At 40.1% G+C, this 12,702-nt stretch overlaps 1 protein-coding gene across 14 annotated transcripts in view; it reads right to left on the bottom strand.

Annotated features, from left to right (window-relative positions):
* DST (dystonin) overlaps window positions 1-12,702 on the bottom strand; it is a 297,150-nt gene that overhangs the window by 209,210 nt on the left and 75,238 nt on the right. The gene's annotated exons all lie outside the window — the stretch shown is intronic.

Here is a 12,702-nt window from a genome sequence, read left to right as displayed (position 1 = left end):
GAGCAAACAGCCCATGTGCTGTCAGAGCAATCAAAACTGTGAGCCCTCTGACTTTAACTCACAACGAGAAATAAATAAAGGATCTCATTTGAGGGGGTTTTGTGAATTTTGGGTGCACTAGTGGACATTCAAGTACAAATGCTGAGCTTTCCAGACAAGGAAGTCAGGTTTTTTATCTCTACCAGCAGTGAGCAGCAAGGAAAGAGTCACCCTGAACCCAACAGCCGAATACTCATTAAGCCAAGGTAATTTAAGAATGCAGGTGAAGCAGGAGAGGCAGAAAGAAAGCACATATTGCTAGATAATCTGATCTATAGATTACCACAATAAATCCTCTGTGGTTAATTAATCAACTTAAGCTTGTCCGCTTTTACCTGTGGATGTTATTCTGATCTATCAGTCAAACTCCAAGTCCTTTACGCTTTATGTGCCTAGAAAGCAGCACACTAAAATGCCACCAGTCTCTGAATAACCTGACACCCGACTTTATGAACCTACACCATAACACAGAGGCATCTAAAGAGGTTTCAGATTAGAATATTTGGACTTTAAAAACAGTTGCTGCAACTAAGGTCTCCTTCCGTGCATTTTTGTCATTCCTCAATTCCAAGCATAAACTCAGGAGCCAGATCCTTCTAACATCAATGCTCCCTTCCAGAAATCACTAAAAATTACATGCCTCACAATGTCTGGAAATCAAGACAGTTTCTCTGGAAGTCAAGTTCACTAAAGGATCACACCAAAGGCAACATATGGCATTGATTCCTTTTCAACGCTCTCCTGGGGAGAATCACAGACCTGCTTGTGTTGGAGAAGACCTTCAACAACAGTCAACAAACAACTGCCAAGTCCTCCACTCAATCATGTCCCTAAGTGCCACATCTGTAAGTCTTTTAAATACCTCCAGGGATGGTGAATCAGTTACTTTCCTGGGCAGCCAGGTCCAATGTTTGACAACCCTTCTGTGAAGAAATTCCTCCTGATGTCCAACTTCAACCTTCCCTGGTACAACTTGAGGCCATTTCCTCTTGTCCTATCACTTGTTGCTTGGGACAAGGGGCTAACCTCACCTTCTTACAGCCTCCTTTCAGGCACTTGTAGAGAGCGATAAGGTTTCCCCCGAGCCTCCTTTTCTCCAGGCTAAACACCCCCAGCTCTCTCAGCTGCTCCTCACAGGACTTGTGCTCCAGACCCTTCCCCAGCTCCGTTGCCCTTCCCTGCACTCACTGCAGCCCCTCAATGTCTTTCTCACAGTGAGGGGCCCAGAACTGGTCCCAGCAGTCCAGGAGTGGCCTCAGCAGTGCTGGCTACAGAGGGACAATCCCTGCCCTGGTCCTGCTGGCCACACTATTGCTGGGACAGCCAGGATGCCACCGGCCTTCCTGGCCACCTGGGCACACACTGCCTCATGTCCAGCCACTGTGGATCAGCTCTCCCAGGTCCTTTTCCATCAGGCAGGTTTCCAGCTACTCTGTCCCCAGCCTGTAGCACTGCATGGGGTTGTTGGGGCTCACATACAGAAGTCACTGAGTGTTCTTCTCTACCTCAAGACAAATTTGAAATCTCCTCTGAGCAGCCACACCAGATGTCACCAGCTTGAATGAGCAGAACAATGTGCCTGTCTCCACACTGATGTAAGAAAATGCAAAAATGTGTGCAGGAGTACAAGCTCCTTATTCTCCAGATGAGCTGCCAATTTCTGTGTTGCTTTCTTCATTCTAATGGTGACAATATCAAAATCTGGAGTTCCTACATCTAGCAACAGACTTAGAAAAAGAAATCTCCTTCTCTTAGGCAGCTTTTGGCATTGCTAAGTTATGTTTGCTTCTCTGCTGATATTGATTTGCATACGTGAATGGTCAGATACTCAACAGGTTTTTCTACATTTTCCCAGGTATTTACAAGGTGATAGGTAGTTTTCCTATATTGATGTAAGAAAAGTCACATGATACTCATATAATTCACTTATATTTATACTCATATACAAATGCACTAATTTTTCTATACATATTTTTGCTATTTAGAATATGTATTGTATTGTGTAGTACCTTTTTAGAAAGCTAATGTCTATAGCATAGAAGAAATGCTACTCATTTAAGAAACAGTTATTCAATAAGGTATTTCATGTTATTGTTGAAAATGGAGCACTAATTCATTCATCATTTTTCAAGCTCTGATAGTTTTTTCCCTCTGGTATTTCATGATAGGTTTTTCTCTGGTATTGCTAGCATTCCTTCTGTAAGCTAGACCTAAATATCTCCAATATCCCATTCAGAAAATAGAGCATAATTCATGTATGCTCTCTTGGGAAAGCATTTGTTTTAGAGCATTACCCAGAATCACAAAATATGTAAGAAATAGGGAACAAATCCAATTCTCCAGCCTGTGCTAAAACACTTTACCTTGGAGGCTCCTGCTCGCCCAAACTTGATCTTAACTTCTCACAGTCCTTTTATGTCTATACCAATTATTCATTCTTGTTCATTAATTAGGAATTTAATTTTCATTCAACAAGCCCATCACCATCTGAAACAGTCTTCAGGAAAGTGAAATCTCTGTTCAAAAAAGGCTAGTTTGAAAAGTTACCAACTACAGGTTTTTCCAACGGGAAGGGTTAAATAACTTTAATAACAGGTAATCCTCTTTCATATAATTAGTGAGTATTCTTAATTCTAGCCTTACCTAGATCAATTTAGGAGCAAATAAAATAAAACTCTATTGTGAAAGTGTACCAGTACTGACCAATGCTATGAACTGTCTGCTGTTGTGTCAAACTTCCCTTAAGACACACAGCATGTAAACTCTTACATACTTTAACAATGCCCTTCCCGTAATAAAAACATATGTATATCCTTCTACTGTAAAAATATCAAGCCATGATAAGGTCCTATAGAAATTAAAAAAAATACTGAAAAAATAGACTCAGGGGCTAGTGGTTTTGTATATTCAACTCAAAATAAATGAGTCTATGTGGTGGTGCAGAACTGTTTTATTGGGTTTTTATAAGAAGTTTATGTTATGGTTCATTTCACTGTATGCCCAATTCTGTATCCCTTTTGTGTTGTCTGTATAATAAGGTGTTTTGTGTCAGTCCTCCCACCCCCCTCTCTGGGGCAGCTTGTCTATCACTTTGAGGAGCCCTCCCAGGTTGTGAAATCTCAGGGAGAGGGCTTCAGGTGATAGGCCCCCTGGGGGGAATTCCTTTAGCTTTGGATTTTAGTGGTCCGAGGCTTGGGGGTAGGCACACCTTGTTACCCCCTGAATCCCCTGATTTGTTGTCTTGTGGTACCCCCCTGGAACCCCTCCCCCGCTTATAAGGGGTAGGAGGGGGATTCAAAGGCTCTCTCTCAGCGTCTCAGCCTTGGAGCTCTCAGCTCGGAGCTCTGAGCCTCTCTGCTCCTCAACCCTTGACCTAATAAACATCTTTTAACCTGCTAAGCTGAGAGCCAGCCTTTTCTCTTCTGCTGCTGTTGCTGTCACAACACTTTCGGGGTCCAGCTGCTAAGCTGAGAAGCCGAAACAAACCGGGACCATTCTGTGGCTGTGTTGACTTGAGCCAGCCAGAGGTCATCTCCCGCCCGGTGCGGGATGGGACCAGACACAAGTCTACAAGGGTGATAGTTGCAGGATCAAACCCATACCTCTGAAATACTTAACCACTAAAGTGACAGAGAACTAGAATTGCAATGTATTTGCCATGAATATTTAGGTTGTTGGCTAAAGGATCTCTAAGTTCTTGTTATCTTCACCTGCAAAATTCCTGAGTAAATATGACAGTTTTCTCATAGTAACCTCACGCAAGAATCCAGCTTATTCTTAGGTATTTGTTTCCTCTAACAGAATATTTTGCTACAGACAGTGCTTTATATTTTGTATTTCAAAGGAATACTTCATGCATTTTAATGTAGAACCATGCTATTTTTAAATCAGCTCTTGAGTAGGAGACATCTGTCAAGCTTAAAAGCAACATTTTAAATTTTACCCACTCTGTATTTCTTTTTTAATTTGATCAGCTTCCTCTTGTATCTATGAAATCAGAACTCATAATATTTAATTTATGTCCCTGTTGGCATTCATGTATGAGGACAGTTTAGGGACTAATGTTAGAAGTTTGTAGGAACTTGTCTTGGAGTCAACATCAGATTAGTTTTTTTGGTTTTAAGGTTGATTGGCCTTGTCAGCCAAAATACAGTGGCTAACTCAAGATAGACTGGTAAGGTACACAGTTTAAATATAGATGAAAAATAGTATGGATCAAGAGAGAGGCATGGTCCACATGTGAGAAGGAAGAATTCCAACTATATATATATATTAAAAAAGAATTATACATATATTTAACAATATATAATTATACATATATTTAACAAGCATCTATAGTGAAATATGGATAAGAGACTTCAGATAAGATATAATGATGGGGTTTCATCCTGTTGAAAAAACTGGGGGGAAAAAAAAAAAAAAAAAATCCCAAGAGGAAGGAAGGCAAACAAGCAGTACAAAGCATCCTTACATATAGAATATAGCCTAGTGTTTAAGAAATGCAAGCAAAACTGAATAGTGTTAGGCATTCATAAGTAAGGCACAACTCTTGAAATGTATTATTTAATTGAGGGTCACTTAAAAATAATGAAAACCTCAACCCCACTCTTAAAGTCTTATTCTTTCAGGTGAAATTACTTCACTTCTCTTTCCCACTTTCTGCTTATTCTATGACTTCCACATTCATGACAAGTTTCCAATCCAACTCATCTGGCCTAGGGATGGGAAATTTCAACTACCACTTATGTGGTCCACACACACACAAAGAGGCACAGAAGATGGTTCCATGGCATATATACACATGCAGCTTTTCAGAGAAAAAGATGAGGCACAAGGAGCTACTTCCTCACTGTGCTACTCCCACACATCTGAAACTTGCAACTGATGCAGTGCCACAGGGGAAAGTTAGGTAATGCAAGCAAAGTTTTCATCGGCAACCAGAAAAACCCAGGGGAAAATTCTCACATCCAAAACATTTTTTATTTATGTTTAAACCCTTGAAGAAAAGCTTGCACTGTGTTCTGGGGTTTCCATCACTGCTAGCAATATTTTTACTCACACACCACCCAAGGACGGGAAAAGTCCCACTGGATCCTTCTGTATTGTTACCAAGATGTTCGCTACCAGCTGCCCTCAGAGGGGGACACTGGAGAGGTGAAATGGGGCTGCCTCAATGTTTCTCACAGTCAACTGCCACCCTCACACAATTGGCATCATCTACCCTGTGTTTTGCCAGAAAATGTATCCCACTCAACTAGTGCCCACTGATGAGGTCAGCACTGATTTGGCAAAAGAGGGGCTCCTCTTCTGCATTCTCCTGATCAAATCAACCCCCAGAAAGCTTTGCTTTATGTCGTGTCACATCAGATACGCACACAGTCATGGAAGAATTTCAAATTTACACCTATCCTAAGCTTTGCATTGTTAATTTAAATGGCAATGAAATACAAACTTGAAGTCTTCTCCTAATTTTCTGGTTGCTTCAGTTAGTATGTGAAGAATTTAAGTCTCTCTCCAGTTTAATTTTCTCTGAAAACCAATCAAATCTCTTACACATTGGGATGAAAGGTCACATATACAGCTGGTCTGATTACAAAGATGAAACAGAATAAAAAGTTTTGCCCATTTATTTTGAAATCTGATTCTCCTTCGTGTTTTATTTTTGTGAAACTGAACTATACGCACCAAGAGCTGAGGATGAACTAGAAATTGTACAGTTTTCTTGGAATTTCAGTCAAATAAGACCAAACTCATTGTGAAGTCAACGGCTAAATTTCACTAAGTCCCCATTATCTTCTATGTCATTAAGGTTCAGCCCTCATTAAATAATGTTTAGAATCTCTGACATATTTTTTCAAACAGAATTTTTTTTATTTCTCTTTTACAAAATAGCATTGGAAATTTTACTTGCCACATCATTTCTGTGAGTATACATTCAGCTATAAAAATGCAAATGTTTTCAGAAAAAATGCTCTTTAAAGAAATGAGCAATGTAATTTGTAGGCTGAATGTGAACTAAATTTGATGCATTTATGTCTGTTGTCAAAGACTGGCAAGTCTTACAAAAGTTGGCGGAAAGCATAATAAAAACTACAAGGTCTGAAAATAAACTGGGAAACTTCAGCTTTTTTTTTTGCATTGCATTGCATTCAGTAATCACTTAAGTGGGCTTCCCAATGAAGTTGTCTCAAATGCAACAGCTGCAAACATAATCCAAAGATACTGTTTTTTCATCTGTGCTTTACTTGATGCATGTTTGTTCACCCAACTCCAGTGACCCATTTCAGCAGCTTCCCAGCCTTCTAAGTGAAGGAATCAAACAAATGTGCAGATTAATTCATGGAGAGAAGACTTAAAATATTACAGATGTTTATATGTTGTGATCTGGAACAACACATCTTTGAAAACACTGCAATTCTTTGCAATTAAGTATCGTAATAATCTGTTTGACTCATAGGTCTATCTATTAAAATCTGAAATTAATTGCTTTGATGTGTTAGTAGTATACTTGCAACTCCAAAAGACTTACAAAACAAAAGAAGTTTTTAGTCACATGTTAACTGTTCCATTTGCTCTGGTAAAAGGCTTTGCAAAATACAGTGCTGTGTCTGAAAGATACATTGCTACCTTGCTGTGAAATCAAATCCAACATTTAGACTCTCATGCCCACAACAATCCATTAAATGATTAGATGTGCTTATCAGGTTCTCACGTACAGACTCAACAATAAAATCATACCATTTGCTGCACCACCCCTCCAGCTGCACACACACCAGTTCAAACCAGTTGGTTTTGTTCTTACAAAGAAGACACAATTCCATAAGCAAACAAATAAGTGCAGTTCCCTGAGTCTGTGTAAGGTACTGATCTAGCAGAAAGAACTCCGAGAATCAGCCAGGAGGAGGAGACTTCTCTGGCGCCCCGGGAGCTTGAGCTGCCCACATGGCTTGGGTACACTTGCTTCCTGGACACATGGAAGACCCCAGAGTCCTGCTGACAGACTCAGGACATCCTTAATAACCTATTTTGATTCACTGTAGAGTAAACCAGTTGTACTTGGCACCATGAATTCACACTCCAGGCCACAGACAGATTTTTCAGCTTATGAACAACTGCTGTGGCTAAATCCTTTTTTCCAAAGTAGTTGCTTCCCAGGTGTATCAGATCATGCATGACAGCATGAGTATCAGATGGGTTTGATTAACATCAGTATTCACACTCCAGACTGACATAACTGACATCAAGAGATACTTGCTGAAACAAAAAGTCTGAAGACACAACGCAGAATAGCGTTTTATTGTCTGCTAAAAACAAAATCAGACTTTTCAATATTTTTGGAGGTCAGAGTTTAATCCTAAGTGCAGATGAATGAGCCATCACTGAACTTCCATTGATTCTGACAGAGCTATGACCGCCTCAAAAATCAAAATCAAGACCATGTGCAGATTAAGTTACACAAAAAATCTAAACTGTAAGAATAATTGCTTGCCATTTAAGCTTGTGACATTCTGTACTACACCTCAACCCTACAAATGGAGATGAACATGAAACCACGTTTGGCAGCAAATAAATGCTTTTGGTGCTGAAAACATTCAACAATTTGCTAATTGCACACCCATCTGGCTCCATAGGAAACTGCACTCAAATTTTCACTTCAACCATTTTCTCTAGCTACTTTTCATCGCTGCTTGAAGCAGGTGTCCTACACCTGAGATACTGCTTTACAACTCCAGGCCTGCCTGGTTTTACCATCCCACGCAGAAGATAATACATAAAACTTAAACTACTGGAACAAGAGTTATACTTCTAGCATGATTTGCAAGAATGTAAATTAAGAATTTCCACAACTGTATGGAAGAAATATTGCTGTATCTCAGTGTGTGCAGAGACATCAAAACCAAGAGGAACCCTGAGGGATGACTTCAAAATTAATACAATCTCAGTCAGCCCGCTGGCGTGGTTAAGTAGCTACTTTGAAACTAATCAGAAAAGAGACATGAAATTAAGTTCAAAAAGCATTTCCTCTAGTGGAACACTCCAGCAATGAGTGTTCCAAAAGATTTAGAATCATAAATGAAACAAGTGACCCAGCTGCTCAAAGTTGATAGCTGAAGAATTAGACAAGAAATCAACAAGAGATACAAGCAGATCACAGGACATACACCAGGAGATAATGAATCACTAGTGGTTACCTACAAGCCTGTTCCACTTGGGAAGGAAAAAAAAAAACCTCAATAGAGCATCCAGGTTTCTTATTTAGACATTTAAAAAACATAACTGAGGCCACCTAAGAAAACATTCTTGTCCTCTGGAGCACTGCAGAGATCCATGTCTAGTTCTTTTGTGCCCAGAGAGTCACTCCTGGGTAAGTACTGCATCAGCACCATATCCTGTGAACAAAATCCTGAAGCTCAGTGACCTTTTACAGTATTTTCTTTTGTGCAGACCTCTCCCTTAAGCCCTATAGCAGGACACATGTTCAACTATTACAAAGAGCCCAATGAAATAGAATTGCACAGACGACAACTAGCAGTACTGGAAAACTATCATGAAAATAATCAGTTTCCATGACGATTCAATTTTCAGTATTATTTGACTTTTTCCTTCTAAATGAGAGAGAAGGCCCATGTGAAAATGTCACATCCACCTACCAAGACACATGCAGCCTGTATATAGTCCAACAAAAAACTCCATAGCCAATACTTTGTACTGCAAAATTTACTGTAGCACTCCTTGACCTGTGGCTGTGTCACCCCATGTTAAATTACCTCTCCGACCAGAATTTAAACTAATTAAAAAAAAAAAAAGTTTGTCTGCTTGATGTAAGGACTTCAACATCACAGTTGCCTACCTCAGGAACTGTTTAGGCCATACAAAGGTTTTGTCATAACATAAGCACAGAACGGAGTGACAACTCCACACCCGAGGGAAGGAGGTGTGGTTAGCATATCCTGGGTAATGTATCCAGAAAAATATTCCCACTATGGCAAACCGTGTGAAGTAGTAACTGCTCATGCCCCTATCATCAGGCAAATTAAGACCACCCCAAGTTACAAGACAGACGGCAGCTGCGACCACCAAACACCACTGAAGCCTCCCCACAATATTCCTCTGTGAATACCTGAAACTTGGACTGTATGTTAAGCCATAATGACAGGAACTTGAGATAAGAAAGGAGGTATTATTGTCCAAGTATTATCTCAGGCCTAGGGGGAGGTAAATAAAGCTGGGGAGAAGAACGTATCACTGATAATGGCAGAATTTATGGGCCACAAGAAAAGACAACTCAGCAACAGTACTGAAGTCAGCTCAGACAGGGCAAGAGGTAATTCCAGCAGTGAGCAATCACAACCATCAACTCACAATCCACCAACTCAAGAGAAAGACTCAGCGAGACTAACATTAGCCAATAGAATAAGAGAAATGTGTAGCCAATGAGTATTAAGTCCTTTGTTTTCTAAAATGTATAAATAACAACAAGTTTTGAATGACCTTGGGACCCCCACCAGCAGGAAGCCCAAGGCGAAGAAGGATCAACGGATAGCACTGGATCCATGGGTGGTAACTATCTTCTGCCTAATCTGTTTTGCTCTCATTCTCTCTCTCTCCACCCCCCATTTTCTATTTCTATTTCTATCTCTCTACCTCACATTTACTGTTAAGTAAAACCAGTATTATTGATTTCAGCATGTGGTCATGTTCACACCTTAATTTGGGCACAGACAGCTCTCACTTATCCAATCATAATGCTTGGTGGTTGGGTTTTTTTGGTTGTTTGGGGGTTTTCATAAGTGATCAATGAAGTTCTGACACAAACTAAAAATGGGTTTCTACACCACCACATGACAGCCTATATCCTTTGAAATGGTGAACCAAGTTTTAACAGAAATCTCACACTGGAAAGACATGCCTAACTAAACAATAAAGGCTTATGAGACTAAAGCCTATTTCATCAATCCAGTGCAAACTCGGGTCACAGCAGCTTACTGTGTGTACTGCACCGCTGCACTAAGAAAACTGCAGGCATTTTCCCCAAATCCCCAGAAGCCAGTGGAGATCTATGTGCTTTTTGTGTATGTCTGTCCTTTGATCAAGTCCTCCTGCTTTACTTTTTATACTCTCCCTTGGAGAAAAAGCCGTGGGATATGTTCCAAGAAATCCATGTGAAGGTCCTGAGAAAAGAAGAGACTCAGAATAACATTCCCTTTGTAAACTCTTCAGCCAGCCTCTCAAGCCCTCTGCTTGCATGACTGCGCCAACTCCCGACTGCCGCAGAGCAGAAGAACGGGAGGGAGAGCAGCAAAGTTTCCATGTGACACACGTGGTCCAGAGGGCCATCACCTCAGTATCAGCCAAGACTATGAAACTTTAATGTAGCATACCAAATACATGAGTATACCCACTAACAGAGCAAGAGAGCTTGACAAGAGGGGATATGGGCACAGATCTGTGCTGCCAGGTTTGGCTAGATCATCAGGTCTTTCTCCCTCCTCTGATCAAACTCTTTGATACATTTACATTAAAGGAGAGTGATTTGGTTTGCCTGTGATGTCAAAATAATGGGAACAAGAATCAAAACTACTGAGCATTAAAAAAAAAAAAATCTCACCAGCTGATGTTTACCCCACAGATGTATATGATATTGCTCCTCATTCATCCCCACCAGCACACTCGCCTGTTGTTCTCCCTTCGGTTTCATGAACAATGAAAGATTCTCTTCCACAACAAAGAAATGTAAAAAAAAAAAAACCTACTAGGATGTTTTCCATGCTGTAGGAAGACAAAGAACACACACATGGTTTGAAACAACTATCAGATTTCCAGAACATAAAAAAAGTATCCCAGCCAATTCAATCTAAAGACTTGACCCAAAGAACACGTTTTATTTTTATCACAGGTGTACAATAGTATGAAAATTTCATTAAATTATTTTCTTGATTACCACACAAACCCAAGGTAAATACTTCCACTGAGTTAAACAGTGAAGGTTTGAGCATATTGTTTCACTGGGAATACCTACAGTGTTAATTCCACTTCCTAAAGACTTATCAGCAAAACATTTTTTTCATTCATGTAAAGCTGACTGAACTGTCATGCTGAGAAGTGCAAAATGATCTCTAGTAGAAAAATAATAGGAAAATTATTAAAGACTGACATGTGGCTGCTTTTCACATACAGCATTGCTGTACTGAATATGGATTTTTTTGTACAGCATATACAGCTGTACAACCATCTGGAAAAGCAATGGAAAGCAACTGGAAACAGCATGCTAGGGAAGAAAGTCTACCTGGGCAGGCAGGTGGCCCTGATCATCAAATTATCTTTCCCATCTTTAATTCTTATTCTAAATTTCAGAGAGCATGCAAATTTGCTGAGCATTTATCCAACTTCTGCATGCCACCATTTCAGGCAGACATATACTCACAGTCTGTTTCAAAATGTATTTTGCCTTTAACTTTATAGGGAGCTGTGAAAGTTCTGTACGATCACTAATTTTCTATTCTTAATGAAACAAACAACCCACCTATGCTAGTAAGAGGCAAACCACATAATTTTTCTGTCTGGCTATGCTGCTATGATTAAGTTTGTGTGAGAGCTGTGAACTCAGCATAGAAAAAGGAATAACAGTGCTAATTAATTAGATACAAATGATCCTGAAATAATTACCACTCTGAATTTCCACACATAAACAGCCAATTAAAGTGTCATATTTTATTCAATTAACCATTTCCTTCCCATACTCATGGTTGCACTCATTAAGAAAATACAGTACCATTCGAATCATTCATTATGATCACATAAAATTTATCAGCGCTGAGACAGTACTCTTGAACAAGGAGTCAGTGGGGCTTCAGGATGATATGTGGGCAGGTACCCGTTTCTTCATTAAATTTACTATAGCCACTGAATGCACCTTCCCATCTAACTGCACCACCATGGCCAGGGATTTTACTCTGCAGTGCAAAGTGCCAAGACAGAACTCAAGAAGCTGGGACACCTCTGCTCTTCTGATCCCCTGGAGTCTGGGACACCTAAGCTCCCTCTCCTGGACCTCTGATAACTTCCTGTGAATAGCATGCTGTCCAATAGGTAAGAGAAGCGTCACCACAGATGGAGATTTTAAGGTTTCAAAGGAGATCAAAAGGTCAGTTCTGAGAACTCATTGTCATGCACAAACAGCAGCTGATAAAGAGCAAACACAAGAACAACGGGCAGGGGGAGTTTTGAAAATTGTACTGTCTGAAGAACATGAAAATTTGAGGAATGAGAAATGATATGGCAGAGAGAGCTGTGAGTGGTACTGGAGATAAAGACAAGAAGCTAGTACATTAAATAGTGCAAGATGAGGATTCCAGGGCAGCAATATACAAAGATAATGATTTCAGTAAAAATGAATGTTGAAATGACTGGTTAAGATTAGCATCCGGAGAGTTATAAAGATGGATCCTGTGGCAGTCAGTACAGGACTCAGACCTCTCTGGAGGAAAGATTATGCTGCATGCACAGAGAGAAAGGCAAGTTTCCAGAACCACTCCACAGTCTGAGCATAAGAAGAGCTCGAGAGAAGAATCACATTTCAACCTAAGAGGCTGGTAAGCGTTCTCAACAGTGACACATATACAAAAAAGAAAAAAGTGATTGAACATGCAGACAGAAGTTTGT

The sequence above is a fragment of the Hirundo rustica genome, chromosome 3 (genome assembly GCF_015227805.2).
Source record: "Hirundo rustica isolate bHirRus1 chromosome 3, bHirRus1.pri.v3, whole genome shotgun sequence".
Classification (NCBI taxonomy): Eukaryota; Metazoa; Chordata; class Aves; order Passeriformes; family Hirundinidae; genus Hirundo; species Hirundo rustica.
The sequence above is the reverse complement of the archived record's forward strand: the minus strand, read 5'-3'. Positions and strand labels throughout refer to the sequence as shown.